This window comes from Acinonyx jubatus, chromosome C2 (assembly GCF_027475565.1).
Source record: "Acinonyx jubatus isolate Ajub_Pintada_27869175 chromosome C2, VMU_Ajub_asm_v1.0, whole genome shotgun sequence".
Classification (NCBI taxonomy): domain Eukaryota; kingdom Metazoa; phylum Chordata; class Mammalia; order Carnivora; family Felidae; genus Acinonyx; species Acinonyx jubatus.
Window position 1 is genome coordinate 9,636,097 of NC_069384.1, and position 16,385 is coordinate 9,652,481.

At 43.8% G+C, this 16,385-nt stretch overlaps 1 protein-coding gene and 1 long non-coding RNA gene across 3 annotated transcripts in view; one reads left to right on the forward strand and one right to left on the reverse strand.

Annotated features, from left to right (window-relative positions):
• The window catches only part of LOC128315116 (uncharacterized), a 325,032-nt gene that overhangs the window by 83,007 nt on the left and 225,640 nt on the right, over positions 1–16,385 (forward strand). The gene's annotated exons all lie outside the window — the stretch shown is intronic.
• Positions 5,823–7,787, reverse strand: LOC113594422 (uncharacterized). The gene is made up of 2 exons (XR_003414823.2): positions 7,477–7,787; positions 5,823–6,367 (listed from the first exon to the last, which is right to left on the reverse strand). It is a non-coding gene; the product is annotated as an uncharacterized LOC113594422 (long non-coding RNA).

Genomic DNA, 16,385 nt, shown 5'->3' on the forward strand with positions numbered 1-16,385 from the left:
CTCCTGTATCCTTTGGATAAATTCCTAGTAGTGCTATTGCTGGGCCATAGGGTAGTTCTATTTTTATTTTTTGAGGAACCTCCACACTCTTTTCCGGAGCGCATAGCCATCTGTTTCAAAGGTGTTTTGAGTTTTAGAGCTTTGAACTTCAATCATAAGGAGCTCCCCCTAGGGGTGTATCACAGAACTACATTTGCCATATTTAATGGACATTAACATCAACAGCAGGAAGGACAGGGTTCAGAGCCAAGAAGGTGATACACATTGTTTGCACTAAGAGGCTCATTTTCATACTTTTTGTTTGAGGATATTTTTAGGCTGAATGCTTTTGAAAGCTGTTTACTGATGAGGAGGACTGGAAAGATAAGAATGAACCTGGTAGACAGAAGTACAAAGAGCATTTATGGCTTCAACCCATCTCTGAAGATGAGAAGAAGTCACTGTCTTCCCATCTTGTAGAGAATTATTTTCCAGGAACCTAATTTTTAACTTCATCTCTTCCCTTTTGTCTCTCGACTTTCCAACTCTTCAAAACTATTTTCAAACCATATGGCATCTATTTTTAAAACTTTTTGCTTGGAAATAATTTCAGACTTCTAGGAACATTGCAATAAGAATATTTACAAGATCAATAAAAACCCTTACCAGGGTTCTCCTGTTGTGAACATTTTATTGGGTTTGCTTTATCATTTGTTCCCTCTCTTTTATGCATATACACACATAATTTTTGTTTTTGATCATTTGTAAGTAAGTTGCATACATCATGGGTTGTCATCCCTGAATACTTAGTGTTTATTTCCTAAAAGCAAGGATAATTATTCTCTTATGTAAACACAACACACTTATCAGCTTTAGTAAATTTAACACCAGCATAATACTTTTATCTAATCTGCTGTCCATAATAGCCCTTATAACATTTTTTTTCCTTCAATACAGGATCCAGCCTAAGACTGCATTAGTTGTATGTCTTTTTAGTCTCCAGAAGGCTTATTTTTAAAAAGAACACTTTTAAGTTCTAAAAGGTTAATCTAACTTTATTGCTGTTAATAACCTGATCAATTTATGATATTGATACTGTAATAAAGAAATAAAATGTTCATCTACTAGAATGGCTTACTTTTTCATGTGCCATTTAGAGATAAGTGGTTAATTTTTCTAAGTTATTGCATGGTTCCTTTCTGGTGCTTCTGTTCCCATAAACTTCTCAAGGATAAGTATTCTCTGTCTTCCTCAAGTTTGATTTGATAAATGTATGGGCATCAACAAAATGAAATTCCAGGGAAATCTTGCAGTAAATAGCTGGGAAATGCATCTTTTTGGAATTCAGATTGAATCTGTACTTTTTCACGTTGAAGTTTGCTCAGACAAATGCAGCATATTATACAAGGAGAGTTCTATTGATATTTTTAGGTGCCTTTCAAGTTTCTGGGACAGTAGACACTTTACTGGGGTGGGGGTGGGGATGAACCAACCCATAAACCCTCTTGGAATGAATTGAACAAAGAAATGAGAAACAGCCTTCAAACTGGAGGTTTTTTCCCTTTTCATTAGCATGGGTGATTACTTCTTTTGCCATTTCTTCTGCTCTTTGGACAGACCTCTGCGGGCAGAACCAGTGGCTTTTTTGAGGCAGTTTGCTATGCATCTTTATGGATTCCATGAAGAAAAACGGGTGTGTGTGGTGGTGGGTGGGGTGAAGTGAGGGGTGGAGGGAAGATACTTACTTGCTGTCCCATCCTTCAGGAGCCAGTATATGGTGAATTGGCTCAATCAAATCCAGTGGCTTGGAGAGAAGCAGTTGGGGAAGCAAGGAAAGTGCTAGACTGTGGAAAGTAGGGTTAATGGATAGATGGGAGAGGGCAGAAAGGGGGTTTCCTTTATAATCTTTCAAGTGGTAAATGTCATTATCAGTTCATTATTTATAAGATTGCTAGGGGAGGACCCAAACAAACAAACAAACAAACAAGCAAGAGGCCACGTGGAGAGGGAGCAACTTGTCTTCCTTTTCAGGCTGAATGTGATGAATGATTGGTTGAGTACTCGGGCAGAAAAGTGTGTTTCGGAGAATAAAGAAAAAGAAATGCACCAGGGAAACTGGTGTTTGAATTTTGGATCTAGATGAGAATAATATGAGAAATAAGGAAAGTTCTGGAACCTCAAATACAAGGGAGTAGAGAGTGAAAATGAAATCCTAGTCTAGGTGTAAAAAGAGACTCACTCTTCGCCGGGTGGGGAGGAGGTCAGGATGGAACAGAGGGAGCTGAAGCACAGCATATTTGGACTCACTGAAAAATGCTGAGGTGTTCCATTCGCTAGCTGTAGAATTTAGTCCACTAAATGGTGAAATGGGCATGAATTCCTATCTTTGAGTGCATAAGCTCACTTCTATTAGGAAGAATGGATAGCTTGTAATTACTTCTGAAGAGTAGCCACTCTGTGTGCATAGAAGGGCCCAACTCATAGATGACGGAGACCTTAAACATTTGCCTCAGAAAATGGCCGCAAAGGAAGGCAGGTATTGTAAAGCCTTTCAGCCCCATTTCATGGGCTCACGGGCTGGTGTGGGAAAACCCTAAGTATGCTATTGCTGCAGCTTCTTAACCAACCACTCTTGGCAGCTGTTACCTGCTGTGAAAGTTAAGCATGACACTGAATAAATTAAGGGAGGTGTAACTATAGTTGTTCAATTGTCTTTCCTGCATGACTTCTACAGATCAATCTGATTATTTTACAGACTGACTTTATAAGGAATAAGGATCTGGAACACAGTCCAAGTTTTTCTTAATAGGTAATATAAGTGGGATTAAAGATTAAACTTTAAATGGTTTTGGTAAACACTGAAGACTTCAGTACCACATAACTAGTGATGCCTAGTGATCCCTGGCATTTTTTCAGTATGTATGTGGGAGGGAACAATGAATAGGAGAAGGGTAGATAAAATCTTCCTGTCGTATGATACCTGGCAGCATCCATCCATTTCCAGAATGGCCACTTTTATGTCTTGATTTAAATAATCCATGAAGGAGAAAAGGGTGTAGTTCCTTCAAAGGCGGGTGAAGTGAGCCACTCTCTGTCTATCAAGTCTTTTTCCTGCTGTGACTCACCGATTGATGGCAAGGTGAAACTTCCTTAGTTTCACAAAATGTAGTTTGATGTTTAGATAATCATGCTTGTGGTTTTTGACCTTTTTCTTTAGAATTTTTGTATAACAAGTAGTGCCCATAGCAAATTAAAGTTAGATTAGCTGTGTGGTCTATCTCATACGTTACATAGGAATACATATATTTAACACTGACCTTTTTTTTAGGTAAAAGTGGACAAATATTTCTAATTTCATGAGATTCAAATTAAAATATATACAGGCATATTGCATTTCTACTTATCAAACAATAATGGCTACAAACTACAACTCCAGTAAAAAATGTTGTGAATAATAACAACAATATTAAAATATTCAACAAACTAATTTGTTGTCAGTGGAAGTCTACTATTGGGTGCAGGTGGTGTGTTTCATTCTGTGAAGGAACTTGGGGTTCAGGTTAAGGATGAGGCAGTCAGAAAGATCTCAGAGGGTATAATATCTGAGCAAGCCTGTAAATAACTTTTCCTCTGATGAATAATGGGGGAAGGATGTTGTATGGGGGTGTGAGAATGTAGGGAAAAGATCTTCCTGCTGGGAGCATATATACAAAGGCAGGTGGGTATGGAGAACTATAAGCAGTCCACTACTGCCGTAAATAGCATTCAGCAGATGCCAGACCTTGGAAAGCCCTCTATGCCGCCCTAAGAGATGCAAAACAGCTTCTGCTGCTCTTCTAATACCTTCCACTAATGGAGTTGAGCAGAGGGCAGCACCGGTCTCTAGTGTGGAGGGTGAGCTAGAGAGCTAGCTGAGAAGGAACACTGAGGGCTTGGCTCCGGTTGCCCCAAAGCCATCTGCCTGGCCCAGATGTCTTCACAAGTGTGTGGTGTAGACAACAGAGAAGTGGGGAAGGGTTTCAAACAATCCCTGGGTGCAGGTTAAAAGGCGGTCTGGACTGGGATACCATTTCTAGTTGTGAACTGGAGAAGGAATGATGGGGTTGGAGAGGAGAGAACAGATTCAGGGGACTTTAGGTCAGCGGGATTTGGGTATGACTTGGAGAAGGCAGGGGATGGTGGAGGAGGAGAAGTCCAGGATAACTTGCTAATCCCTGTCTGGTTTCACCTGCAGAGGTGGCGAAGAAGTTGGCTTTAGTGGTGACGTTTGCCTCTTGGACACCCGAGTGCCTCTGAGACACCTCATAGGCAATTCAGTCTGGAACTCGTGGCATAGTCTGGGCTAGATGGACAGATTTGCGGGCAGCCAGCCCTTCTGTTCCCAGGGGTCCTTTTTAGCTTGCTCTCTAGTTCTCTAGCAGAATCTGTGAGCAGAAGATGTTAGTATAACCAGCAGAAGCTCACTCTGTCTTGTCTACCAGGGTCACAGGAAACCACATTCTCTTTTCCTTAAAGCAAAACCAATGGCATATGGTAGAAAGGGGCTTGGGGTGGGGGAAGGGACTATTTACTCTCTTAGGAGCACATCCACCAAAAGTGGTGCTGTTGGGGGAGGAATTAAGATTGTGCTTGCCAAACTGAGAGGAACTTTCAGTACAAACGCTGAACGCTCTTAGCTGCAATATAGCACCTTCTGTAGGCAAAGAATTTTGTGAGCTTGGAATGATTACAATTTAATATACATGTATAGAATTAGGATTTAATGCAAATGTAGTATAATTTATTATCCTCATAGCGCCACTGGGACTAACAGGAACTCCTGTTCTTAAGGTGCAGCACACAGCTCTATACCCCAAATCAGAACCAGCTCATTAAAGCTGGCCCTATTGCAATGCAGGTAGGTCAGGGAGGTTCCTAAATTGGATAAGGAGCACCATGAACATTGACTGGCAATACTCTGGTGGCAGGAAGATGTTGTTAGGCTGGGTAGGACACAGCTGACACAGTGAGACGATTGGAAAGGTGGGGAAAGGGAGGGAGCTGGTGGTTTTGAAACGGAGCTATGGTTGGAGGAGTTTAGGGAAGCAGATATCAGGGATGGATAGCTTTCAACTGGGAGTTCTGGGCCCTGAAGAGGGGAAGGGAGTCACTGCTGATTACCTGGAGGGAAGCAACAGAGCAGAGAATGAGACCCTACCACCTCCAGTAAGTGGGGTTGGACATTCACACGAGGTGAGAGGTGAGAAAGCCTGCTGGAAAAGCATCTGAATATGTGATGGATGAGCCAAGTTAAAAATACATGAGATTGTAGATCAGGGGCAGAAAGCACAGGATATATTTACTTTCTCCTTGGGCAGGAAAAGAAGAAAAAATGTTGGCCTTAGAATTTGCACATGTTGGTTAAATGAAGTGATAAAGTGGCCTCTGGAAAGAAATCTTGGAGACACAGCAATTGAGAGCAGGGTGATGATGAGGCACTATTAGTACTTAAGGGCACCAGGAACCCATGAGAGATAAGATTGGGTTTGTCCTAGGGTGGAGGACAGCAAGTTAAAGGTCTGGGGACAATGAGATAAATCCAACCATTTTTATGGAAGAGGAGGAAGAAGAGAAAGTGGGTCGTCAAAATAATAAAAAAGTAGGAGCCCAGAGAGGGAAAGAAAAGTCTACGATTCAGTGTAAAGTGAGCCATGAAGCCTGGATTTGAATCCGGATTTGGCTGTTTCCATCTGTGTCCTCTGGGCAAGTACTAGGCTCTCCGAGCCTGAGTCGTCCTTTCTCTCATTCTGAAAACAGGGCCTAACTCACATTCTCTGAAGGGTCATTGAACAAATGAAACAACCTGGTTTCTCATTTCTATTTTTATTTTTTTCTCCTATATGGAACCTGTCTGGAGGTCCACGGAAACAACGTGGTGGCAGGCAGTGGGGAGGATTCAAGGCCTGGGTGTAGGACATTCATAGTGGAGGAGCCTCCAAGTCCATCTGGTTCAATAGGAAAAGTTCAAGAGCTCTCCTGGACTACAGTTATTGGGCTTGGAGGTGGGAACACATGTGGCCCCAGAAGAAACATTTTGCTTACCAACTTCCCACTTTGCTGGAGTTCTGGCATTTCCACTGGTCAGTAAGCAGCAAAGATCCATGAAGCCTGATCTGAATCCAAGTCTCTGTATGAAGGGCATTCTTCTTCTGTCTTCCCATAGGAGGTACAGCTATTAATTACACTAAGTGACAAAGATTCTCCTTGTTGCTTGACAGACACAAGGATGAATCTTTGTTACTGACTGCAAATAATAGAAGTCTGGTGCTGATCAAGAGCCAGGCTGGGAAAACATGCTTGGAGACACGCGGGGGGCATATGGCACCTTCTTCTGAATCAACCCAAGAGGCTGCAGGGAAACAGAGTAGGTATTATTTGGTCAAGTTCCTCCTATGAAAATATAGCCTGCCTCCTTTTTTTTTGCTTGTTCAGTTCTGGCAGTGGAACAACCTGTCTCTTTACATTAGTTCAGTTCTGTAGAGAAACAGTCATTTAGAAGGAAATACTTGGAAAATCCAGGCACGGATCCATTTTTAAAGTTGCAACTGAATGATTGCTTTCTTATTGTGCTACATGGGGCTGGAAAAATCATTCCTTTCTGTACATATTTTTCTTTTCTTTTTTTTTTTGCTTTGTGTTTTCATTTTGCTTAAGACACGCATATGTGCCAGAAATGAAAACATTTTCAAAGGGCAAGTTTCAAGGACAACTAAAAATAGGACCTGTTGCCAAATATACATTTCCCCAGTATGTAAATGACTGGAAAGGAGTACAATGAAAAGCATATGCTATTCAAATTTTCTTTAGGAAAAAAAGAAAAAAAGAGCTGGAAGGTTTGACTTCTGGCTCTGAAACTCTTTAAACTAGTGGTTTGCTCTTAAATTTTATCCTTAGTCTTCAGACATGATTCTCTGCATAGTCTATGTCTATCTTTTCATGAAAATGGGGGAAAAACCCCAAAGTAAGAACAATTTTATTATCCAAATGGGAAAATGTTTTTTCATTGCATCAGTCTGTGGCTTGACATGAAACATTCAAGTAATTATCGAGGCTAAAAAAGGTATAAAACACCCAGAACATCTAGGCCACTAGCAGCTGCTTCAAGACCCAAGGATGAATCAATGAGTTGAGAAGTAAATGCAAATTTATTGAGGGAAGAAGCCTTTGGTTTCTTGTGTTCCGTGGTCTGCAATCAGGAATTACCTCAAATTCTTTCTGGGGGATAAAACCAAAGACACAACTAAATACATTAATTAAAATCAAAGACATCAACGGTGACAGAGATTTCCCTGAGATTCTGGTGTGGTTGCCCTCTGTGAATGAATGCTGTCTGTGCTGTGCCTTGTAATATAGCAGAATCATCATTCATTATGAAAAATCCCACTGGCGAGCCAGTCTTTTGAGTGCCTTATTTTATTGTCTGAAAAAAAAATAGTTTGGTCAACGAGTCACACTTACAATTATTCTACAATGTCGTGTTGGAGAGTCGTACCCCTGAGTTGCTGCATCCTTCACGAGGAGGATCCCATGGGGCTGGGGTCCCCTGAGTTCCCTGGAGCTCTCCTCTACCTCTGACAGGGCTGTGGAGGCAGTGCTGGCCCACGAATTGTGACTGAAGGTCTAGACCTTTATCCTTAGAATTATCTCACTTTCCCAGCCCTAGTTAAATTTTGCCTTCCATATCTTAATGTTTCCATGATAGAACATGGAAAAAGAAACTTAGAAAAGGTTTCATCTTTGCTGTGAAGAAGGTCTGACCTTTGCTCACATTTGCCAGAGAAAGTGGCTTACAGCACCAATTAACATGAATTATTAACTCCCAGATTAATAATTTATTAGAAGCCTAACGGCCCGAGGCACTGCCCGATCACACTATTGAAAGAAAAACGAAGAAAACAGCATAGCTCTAATTATAACAATTTATGGACGATGCTTAGAATAAGTAATGGCTTTTACACTTTCTAAAGGATTTTAAAATTTCTCCTTAATACCACACTGGCTGCAAAGACAGATGAATTAACTAATAATTCCTATAATGACTTGTATGATGTTGACATGTTGACTTAAAATTATTTAACAAGTACTCACATAGCCTTTCCTTTGTGTCCACTTTTTTTAAAAATTTATTTTAGAGAACGCAAGTTGGGGAGAAGGCCAGAGAGAGAGAGAGAGAGAGAGAGAGAGAGAGAGAAAGAAAGAAAGAGAGAGAGAGAATCTTAAGTAGGCTCCTTGCCGAGCCCATGAGGGGCTTGATCCCATGACCTTGGGGTGATGACCGGAGCTGAAATCCAGTCAGATGCTCAACCGACTGAGCCACCCAGGTACCCCTTTGCACCCACTTCTATTGAAAGCATTTGTGCATATTAATTCATATAATCCTCCTCAGATGTCCAGCCATCTGAGCTGGACACGGTATATCATTCACATGTTTCCTGGAGCGGCACCCAGAGTCACACAGAGAGATGGTGATGTGGTGTTAGTTTGCCAGGACTGCTGTGACAAAGTACTGCAGACTGAGTGGGTTAAATAACAGAAACCTATTCTCTCATGGTTCTGGAGGCCAGAAGTCCAAGATCAAGGTGTCATCAGGTCTGGTTCCTTCTGAGGACCATGAAGGAGAATCTGCTCCAGGACTCTCTCCCAGTTCTGGTGGTTTCTGACAATTTGGGGGGTAGGGGTGAGGGATTCCTTGGCTTGTGGAAGCATCACCCTGATCTCTGCCTGCATCCTCACAAGGCATCTTCTTTGCGTGGGTGTCTGTGTCCACATGTCCCCTTTTCATAAGGACAGCAGTCATGTTGGATTAGGGGCCCACCCTAACAACCTCATTTTAACTTGATTACCTCTGTAAAGACCTGATCTCCAAATAAGGTCACATGCTGAGGTGTTGGGAGATAAGGTCTCTGACATAATGACATCTGAATTTTGGGAGAGACGCGGGGGAGTGGACACAATTCAACCCATAACTCGTGTAGAGCTGGGATTCGATGCTGGGAAATCTGGCTTGGGTCTGTACTCTTCACCATCAGGCTAGGCCACTTCCCATTTGTGGGTCTTTCTGAGGACAAAAAGCTCATTAAGGCAAATTCAACTTAGAGCATCTTATTGATTCCTGTCCAAGAATTGTCCTCAGCATGGCATCTCATGGGAACAGTGTCTCTGTGAGCTCAGGCAGGGATCTGGCTAATTTAGGGGATCAGACTGGTTTATAGCTGGAAGCTCTCTAAATTCCCTTCAAGGCCCAGGCCCACTGCGTTTTGAAATCAAAAAGCTCTTCCAGTTCTTTCGGTGTGACTCTGGAGCACATATTTTCTTAAATCCACATTTTAGAGACATTTTAGGAGGGAGAGACCTAATTACTCCTTTTTTTTCCTTCCAAATTCCTGTTCTTGGAGCCACGATTAGGTAATACAGCACCAGTCTACCTTGCAAATTGACCTGACCTCATCATCTTTTGAAATGGAAAGGGAGAAACCAAAGGGCCCTAGAGTTCTTATTCTTTGGCCTCTGGCTTGACAAGTTAGCAGAGCTTGAAAATCCTTGTTCCCTAAGGGAGGAGAGAAAAGAAACCAAAAGAGCAAGGAAAAGGAGAATCAGGAAAAGGAAAGGAGCAGAGAAAATAATTTTGCAAATAAAAATAAAAATTGTATGTGGGATTTAGAAAATTATGCTTTGCTTTATCAAATGCCAATCTTCAAAGGGAAGAGTGAGAGCTCACACATGGTTATTCCATGGGTGAAACCCAGGGTGGAGATTTACACGGGCCACTTCCTATCACCTCATTTCACTCCCTGCCGAGCTCCCTCCAAGGCCGTCTGGGAGATTCATTGCAAAGATCAGATTCCCAAGAACATATGCTACATTTGGCACTCAACCTCAATATTTTTAGGGTTTTCTTCTTTCCTTCTTTTTGTTTCTTTGTGAGTACAGACTTAATAGCATTTTAGTTCACTTTACGTGGCAGACCACTTCCTTGTTTCTCTTCTCTTTTGAGGCAAAGAATGTGATAACATCATGGAGGAGGATGCCAGGTAGATTATAGAAATTCATTCCTAAATTGTCCACTCCTTCCGGTATGCTTACAAATTTGGTCCATTTTGGAGACAAAAGTCATGGAATCCTTTCTAAGTTGAGTCTAAAAGAGGCACAGGGAGTTCATTACAGAGGGTAGAGTGAGCCCAGGAAGGTCAGAGTTTCGGAAAGAGGGACATCAGATCTGTTTAGGAATTTCTGATTCTTGCCTTGAAATGACTGGCCTAGAAGTTTGATCAGGTCCCTACTTCCCTCCCTCCCTTGGGGGCTGCTCTTCTTTGGGACCCCTGAGAACTGTTAATTCATACAGAATCTAGCAGGCTGGTAGAGTGCAAAACTGGCCACACTCCTTTACTTTTCCCTGTGTCTGTCCATGTTCACTGAAGTATGATTTTGCAGCTGTCTCATCAAAGGGTGGGGTCAGAGTCTGTTTCCCCTATCTTTGAACCTGAACTGCCCTGTGAGTTGAACCTCAATAAGTTGGGCCATCCCTTTCTCCATGTTTTGAGGTGCCATCCTAACAGCTGGTGTGTGTAATCTCCTGGGATCCTACTGAAGAAGGTTAAATAAACTCTAAGCAAGGCCAGTCTGCTATGCCAAGGTCAGGGCCCTGGCTGGGAAAGAATGGGACCCTGACACCTGGATGCAGGTGATTAGGAAGACACAAAGGAGGCACTGGGGTGCGATTGAAGGAAGCACTCACTCTCAGGTCCATGCAAGTGCAGGGGTGAGCAACTCTTGAAATTCAGTATCTTTTTGATGTTCTCAAAAGTCTCAAACCTCCAGATTCGCTTGTACCCACTGAGCCTGCAGAAGTAGCCTACGCCTCCTCTGAAGAGCTGGCACTTCTCTCACGCTTGGAGGCAATGCAGAGGCATCTCCCTTCCTGGCCCCAAGGCCTATAACGAGGGTTTCATCAGGACATGCCTCAGCTGAAGATATGATAGCCCTGACCACTGAGGGAACGAGCTGCAAATTGTAGGTGGCAGGGACCAGCAGGACCAGCAGGACCTGAGAGCATCCACTGGCCTGGTTCCAAGGGCTCTGGGTCATGGAGCTTGGGATGCAAGGTTGGATAAGGGAGAGTTTGTTGATTTTTCCAAAGTCAGACCCACTAGCAAGGACCCCAGGATGTTGTTCAAGCTTGCTATGAGGGGCACCTGGGAAGCCCATCCCTGCCCCAGCACATCCTGGGCCAGTCCCTCCAGAAAGCTGACTGGTGAATGGACTGGGCTCAGGATCTATGGAATAAGGAACTTTGATTCCTTGCACTTTGGCATGAGGTCTATAATTAAGACTTTATTATTAAAAATTTTTAATATTTATTTTTGAGAGAGAGAGAACGAGTGAGAGAGAGAGAGAGAGCAAGTGAGGTTGGGGCAGAGAGAGAGGGGGACAGAGGATTAGAAGCAGGGCTCCGTGCTGACAGCAGAGAGCCCAGTGTGGGACTCAAACCCATGAACCACAAGGTCACGACCTGAGCAGATGTCTGATGCTCAACCGACTGAGCCACCCAGGTGCCCCGTTTAATTAAGACTTCAAATCTGATACTCTTACCCCATCCCTGGTGCTTGTTCTACTCGTTAATATCGATAGCTGTTTACTGGCCCCACATGCAGATGATATCCTTAGAAGTGTTGTCTGTACTGATTTTCTCATTCCCTGACCCCTCCTTCATGTTTCAGCCCCCTAAGCTCTGATCCTGCCCTCACTCAGAAGCTCTAGGAAAGAATCTGTTTCCCTGTTTTTTTCTGGCTTCTAGTGACTCTGCATTCCCTGGCTTATGGCCTCTTCCTCTGTCTTCATAGACATCAGTACAGCCTGTTCAAATCTCTCTTTCTGACTCTGACCTGTCCTCTTTCTGTTCAGAAGCCCAGTGGACCTGTTTTAGTGCTCATGTAAGGAGATAAAAGCCTTATTTTCATAAAACCTGTCATTGGAATTCTTCATAGGGATTTGTCTTTGCTTGGTATATTTGGCAAAATAATTCCATCACAGGCCACCCCCCCACCCAAGTTATGCACATCCAATCTCAGAAACTGTGAATGTGTTATATTACATGGCAAGGGGGGAAGGAAGGTTGAAAATGGGAATTACGTTTGCTGATCATCTGACCTTGAGGTGGGGAGAATTTCCTGGATTGTGTGAGTCGGCCCAGTGTTACAAGGTCACAGGTCCTTATAAGTGGAAGAAGGAGGTCAGAGTCAGAAAGAGATTTGAACAGGCTGTACTTCTGTCTTTGAAGATGGAGGAAGAGGCCATGAGCCAAGGAACGTGGACAGTCACTAGAAGCCAGAAAAAAACAGGGAAACAGATCTTTCCTAGAGCTTCTAGAAGGAATGCCATGCTGTCCGCATTTTAGCCCAGTGAGACCCATTTCAGACTTCTGGCCTCCAGAGTGATAATCAATTCATGTTAAGTCATGGAGGTTGTAGAAGGCAGCCATAGGAAACCAATATGTTTGAGAAAACACTTTGAGACACAGCTTGGGGCATAAGACACGGCAGAATAGTAATTGTATGCAGAAGCAGAAGCCTTTGGGGAGAAGCGGGGGAGGTTCAGGGCCTGGTAGGCTTGTGGGGGATGTGAGCCTCTGGCCACCTCAGTCTTGGTCCTCACTGTTGTCCTAATGCTGTCCACTCTCTCCTTCTATATCCTCCTTTTCTCCTGGGCTTCATGTCACACTGTACCTGCAGGAGGACATATTGTTTCAGGGTTTGGCCAGGTAAAGCTGTCAGAACCACCTGGTAAGTCTAGGAGTCTTCTAGCACCTTCCCCAATATCACCAGAATGATCCACATCTGAGTGCCCAGGAGCCCTCCATGACTGCATTTGTACTGGATTCCTGCTGTTCCTGACTTCCATGCTGCACCATGAGCTCCTTGAGATAGATCTTCATCAGTCTGGCTTCCAGATTGCAGCACAACACCTACACATGGCAGATGTTGAGGAATTCTTTGTCGAATGAATGAATGAATGAATGAATGAAGAAATGAAATCTGAGTTTAACTTTGAAAAGTTCCCATTCCCATGATCAAGGCCTGTTGTGAGAGAGCATTTTCTGACGCCCAGCTCCTGTCCCCACAGGCTTGCCCTTGATGGTCCTGCAGGGGCCACCGTGGAGCATAGATAGCTTCTGCCAAAGTGAGGGGATGCCTGCTGGTGACTCTGTAGATCTTCTGTGGCACAGGGCTGGGGCCAGGGTGGGAAACTGTGTGGGACACAGCGGATAGGCAGGAAATCTGCTGCTGCTAGTCACTTTTGACCAAAGCCAAATCTGCATTTGGAACCTGGGACAGCTTATTTGAGCTGTGTTATGGGTTGAATCGAATACCCTAAAATTTATATGTTAAGTCCTAACCCTTAAGACCCCAGAATGTGACCTTATTTGGGAAGTGAGTCTTTACAGAGGTGATCAAGTTAAAGTCACACCATTAGGGTGGCTCTGATCCAGTATGAGTGGTGCCTCCTTAACAGGGTAAATCTGGACCTAGAGACAGACACGCATAGAAGGAAGATAGATAGATAGACATAGGTATCAGCAGGATGGCTCCTTGTGAGGGTCTTGAGATAAGGATCTGTTCCAGGCCTCTCTCCTTGGCTTGCTGATATGGTGATTTTGGGCTTCTGGCTCCAGAACTGTGAGACAGCACATTTGTTTGTTTTAGCCACCCAGCCCATGGTACTTTGTTATGGCGGCCATAGCAAACAAAGACAAGCCAGCAACCTGCATGCATGTATTTGCTTCCAGGAACTTGTGTTCATTCCTACAAAAATGCTGATGGCTCTCAATCCCAAACCCTAAATGAGGAGGTGAGCCCTCTCGTCCCTTTCCTGTTTGTGATTAAGGTTTAGAATCAAAGATCCCACCTCTGTTGGTTGTGTTTACAGTGCCCAGGCCAAAAAGAACATGTAAAAATACGGTGCCCCCCCTCCCCGGGGGCTGGGGAGGTGGAAGGAGGTCAGCAAAGAGCAACCTATTACAATGTCGACCTTCTGAGAAGAAGAAATAAAGGCGTGTAATCTCGTTTTCTCCAAAGACAAGTAATGATTATAGGGCCCCAACTTCTGGAAAGTAAGATGCTTCTGCGGATATCTACAAGGATAAACAAAGTTACAGAACAGGTTATAAATGGGGCCTGTGCTTGGGGACTGTGACTCAGTGACACAGGTTGTGGCTCTAACTAGATTCCCCAGCCCTGCCTTCCCCCTTTGTGTGACTTCCGCTTATTCCCAGCAGTGCTCTGCCTCAACGGCTCCGAAAGGCAGAGCCCAGGAAAGGGAATGAAGATATTTGCTCCTCTTTGTTTCTGATACATTTTGGAAAGACTCATCTTAGTGGAAGAAAGTTTACAAAATGCATGCTGAAGTGTTTGCAAGTGGTGATTTCTCCCTCTCTGGGGAATGATTTTGCTTATTTACTAGAGTCCTTGATTGATGCCTGATGCTGACGTGACCTAGGGAGTTTGACCTTGCGGTGACTTTCAGACCTGCCATCTGGCCATGACCCTTGATTAGGGAGAGTCAGTCAGTCCGAAGTGTCAAAGGGAAGTCCATTCATGAGAGCCCCCAGTTCTTCTCCTTAGGTCCGTCACTGGGGACAAATAGCACTGTCTTAGTTAAGAGTATGGTAATGGTGCTGGGAAATACTGAATTATATATGCTGAAATTAGGAGGCTGGATGTGTCTTCACAGAAGGTATCTTAGGCCCATTGGGTACAACTGTGGAGACCACGGGACAGGGCAGAAAGAAAGATTAGAATGGGGTCCAAGTGTATGTATCTGGAAGGGGTAGAAGTCACTGTGCTCCGCTGGTTTGCAGGGAACACGGATTACAGGTAGGGTGCTCCAGGGTTCTAGACATGAGAGATCACACTGCGTAGCAATGGCCTTAGGGGAATTAAGCTTAAAATAGAAGGGTGCCCTGAAGGGAAGGGAGCAAGAAGCCAATACCAGAAGCCAAATACGAGCTTAGCACCGAGCACCCCTAAACTCCCAAGCACCGAGTTTAGGCTCACCTGTGCAGGTGATGAGGTGAAGAGGCCTAATAAAGATGGAACTCCTAGACCTTAAGACAAGGGAAACCCGTTTAAACATTCAGAGTGATAAAATATGCGCTTCTGAGTGATGTGACATTTGGAGAGGGACTCAAGCAGTGAGGGTGGACATAGATCTTTGCCTCATACACCTAGATGGGTGGCTCCATGCAGGAGTTAGTCTGTACTTTCAGGGTCACAGGACAGTGCTGTTAATGGTGTTACTGGCAGGTGGCAGGGCTGACTCCTTACAGAGACAGTGCTCACCTGGAGCTCTGAAGGTCCAACCTGTTTGCCTGAGAAGCTCGTTCATTCACTCTAGAGTGTTGGAAAAGTCACCAAACCTCTCTGTTTTCATTTTAGTCATCCGCAAATAAGGAAATAATGATGATACTCACTCCACTTGTCTCCCAGCAGAAATACGAACACCAAACTTTGAAGTGGTTTAAAGACAATTTTAAAAATTTGTTTTGGAGTTATAGGAAGAAGGAAGAAAGAAAGGAGGAAAGAAAAGAGGCAGGGTGGGGGGAAAGACAAATGGAAAGAAGGCAAGGGAAGAAAGGGGAAGGGTGTCTTAGTACGTCTGGGCTGCTTTAACAAAAATGCTTACAAACCAGTCGCTTGTAAACAACGGATATGTATTTCTCACAGTTCTGGAGGCTGGAAGTCCGCAGTCATGGGTGACAGCAGATTCGTTGTTTGGTGAGAGCCTACTTTCAAGATGACTGTCTTTTTTCTATAACTTCACATGGTGGAAGGGGTAGCCAGCGTTCTGGGGTCTTTTTTGTAGGGGCACTGATCCCTTTAATGAGGGCCTCACCTTCATGACTTGATCACCTCCCAAAGGCCCCACCTCCTAACACTATCACATTGGGGGCTAGGATTTCAGCATATGAATGTGGGAGTGGGACACAAATATGCAGACCATAGCAAAGGGGAAGAAACAAAGGAAGGAAAGGCAGGTAAGGAAAGAAAGAAGGTAGGAAGGAGGGGAAGGAGGAAAGGAAGAAATATGGGAAGGAAGCAGAGAGGGAGGGAGAGGAGAAGGAAGGAAGGAAAGTGGTTACTTGAGTCTCGTTTCCTCTGTGTTGAGATTTTTGAATTAGTTCCGTGAAGGTTGGGTGTTCTTGGGGAATAGATAACAGAAAACTCTCAAAATCAGTTTCTGGAATACTTAAGTTAGAAAAATGTTGAGAAGTACAGTCATCAGACTTATATCCTACGTGAAAAACCTGAAATCCCAGTCTCTGGAAACTCAGTTGCTTTACACGTCTTAACTTTTGTTGGCCGCAGCCACCC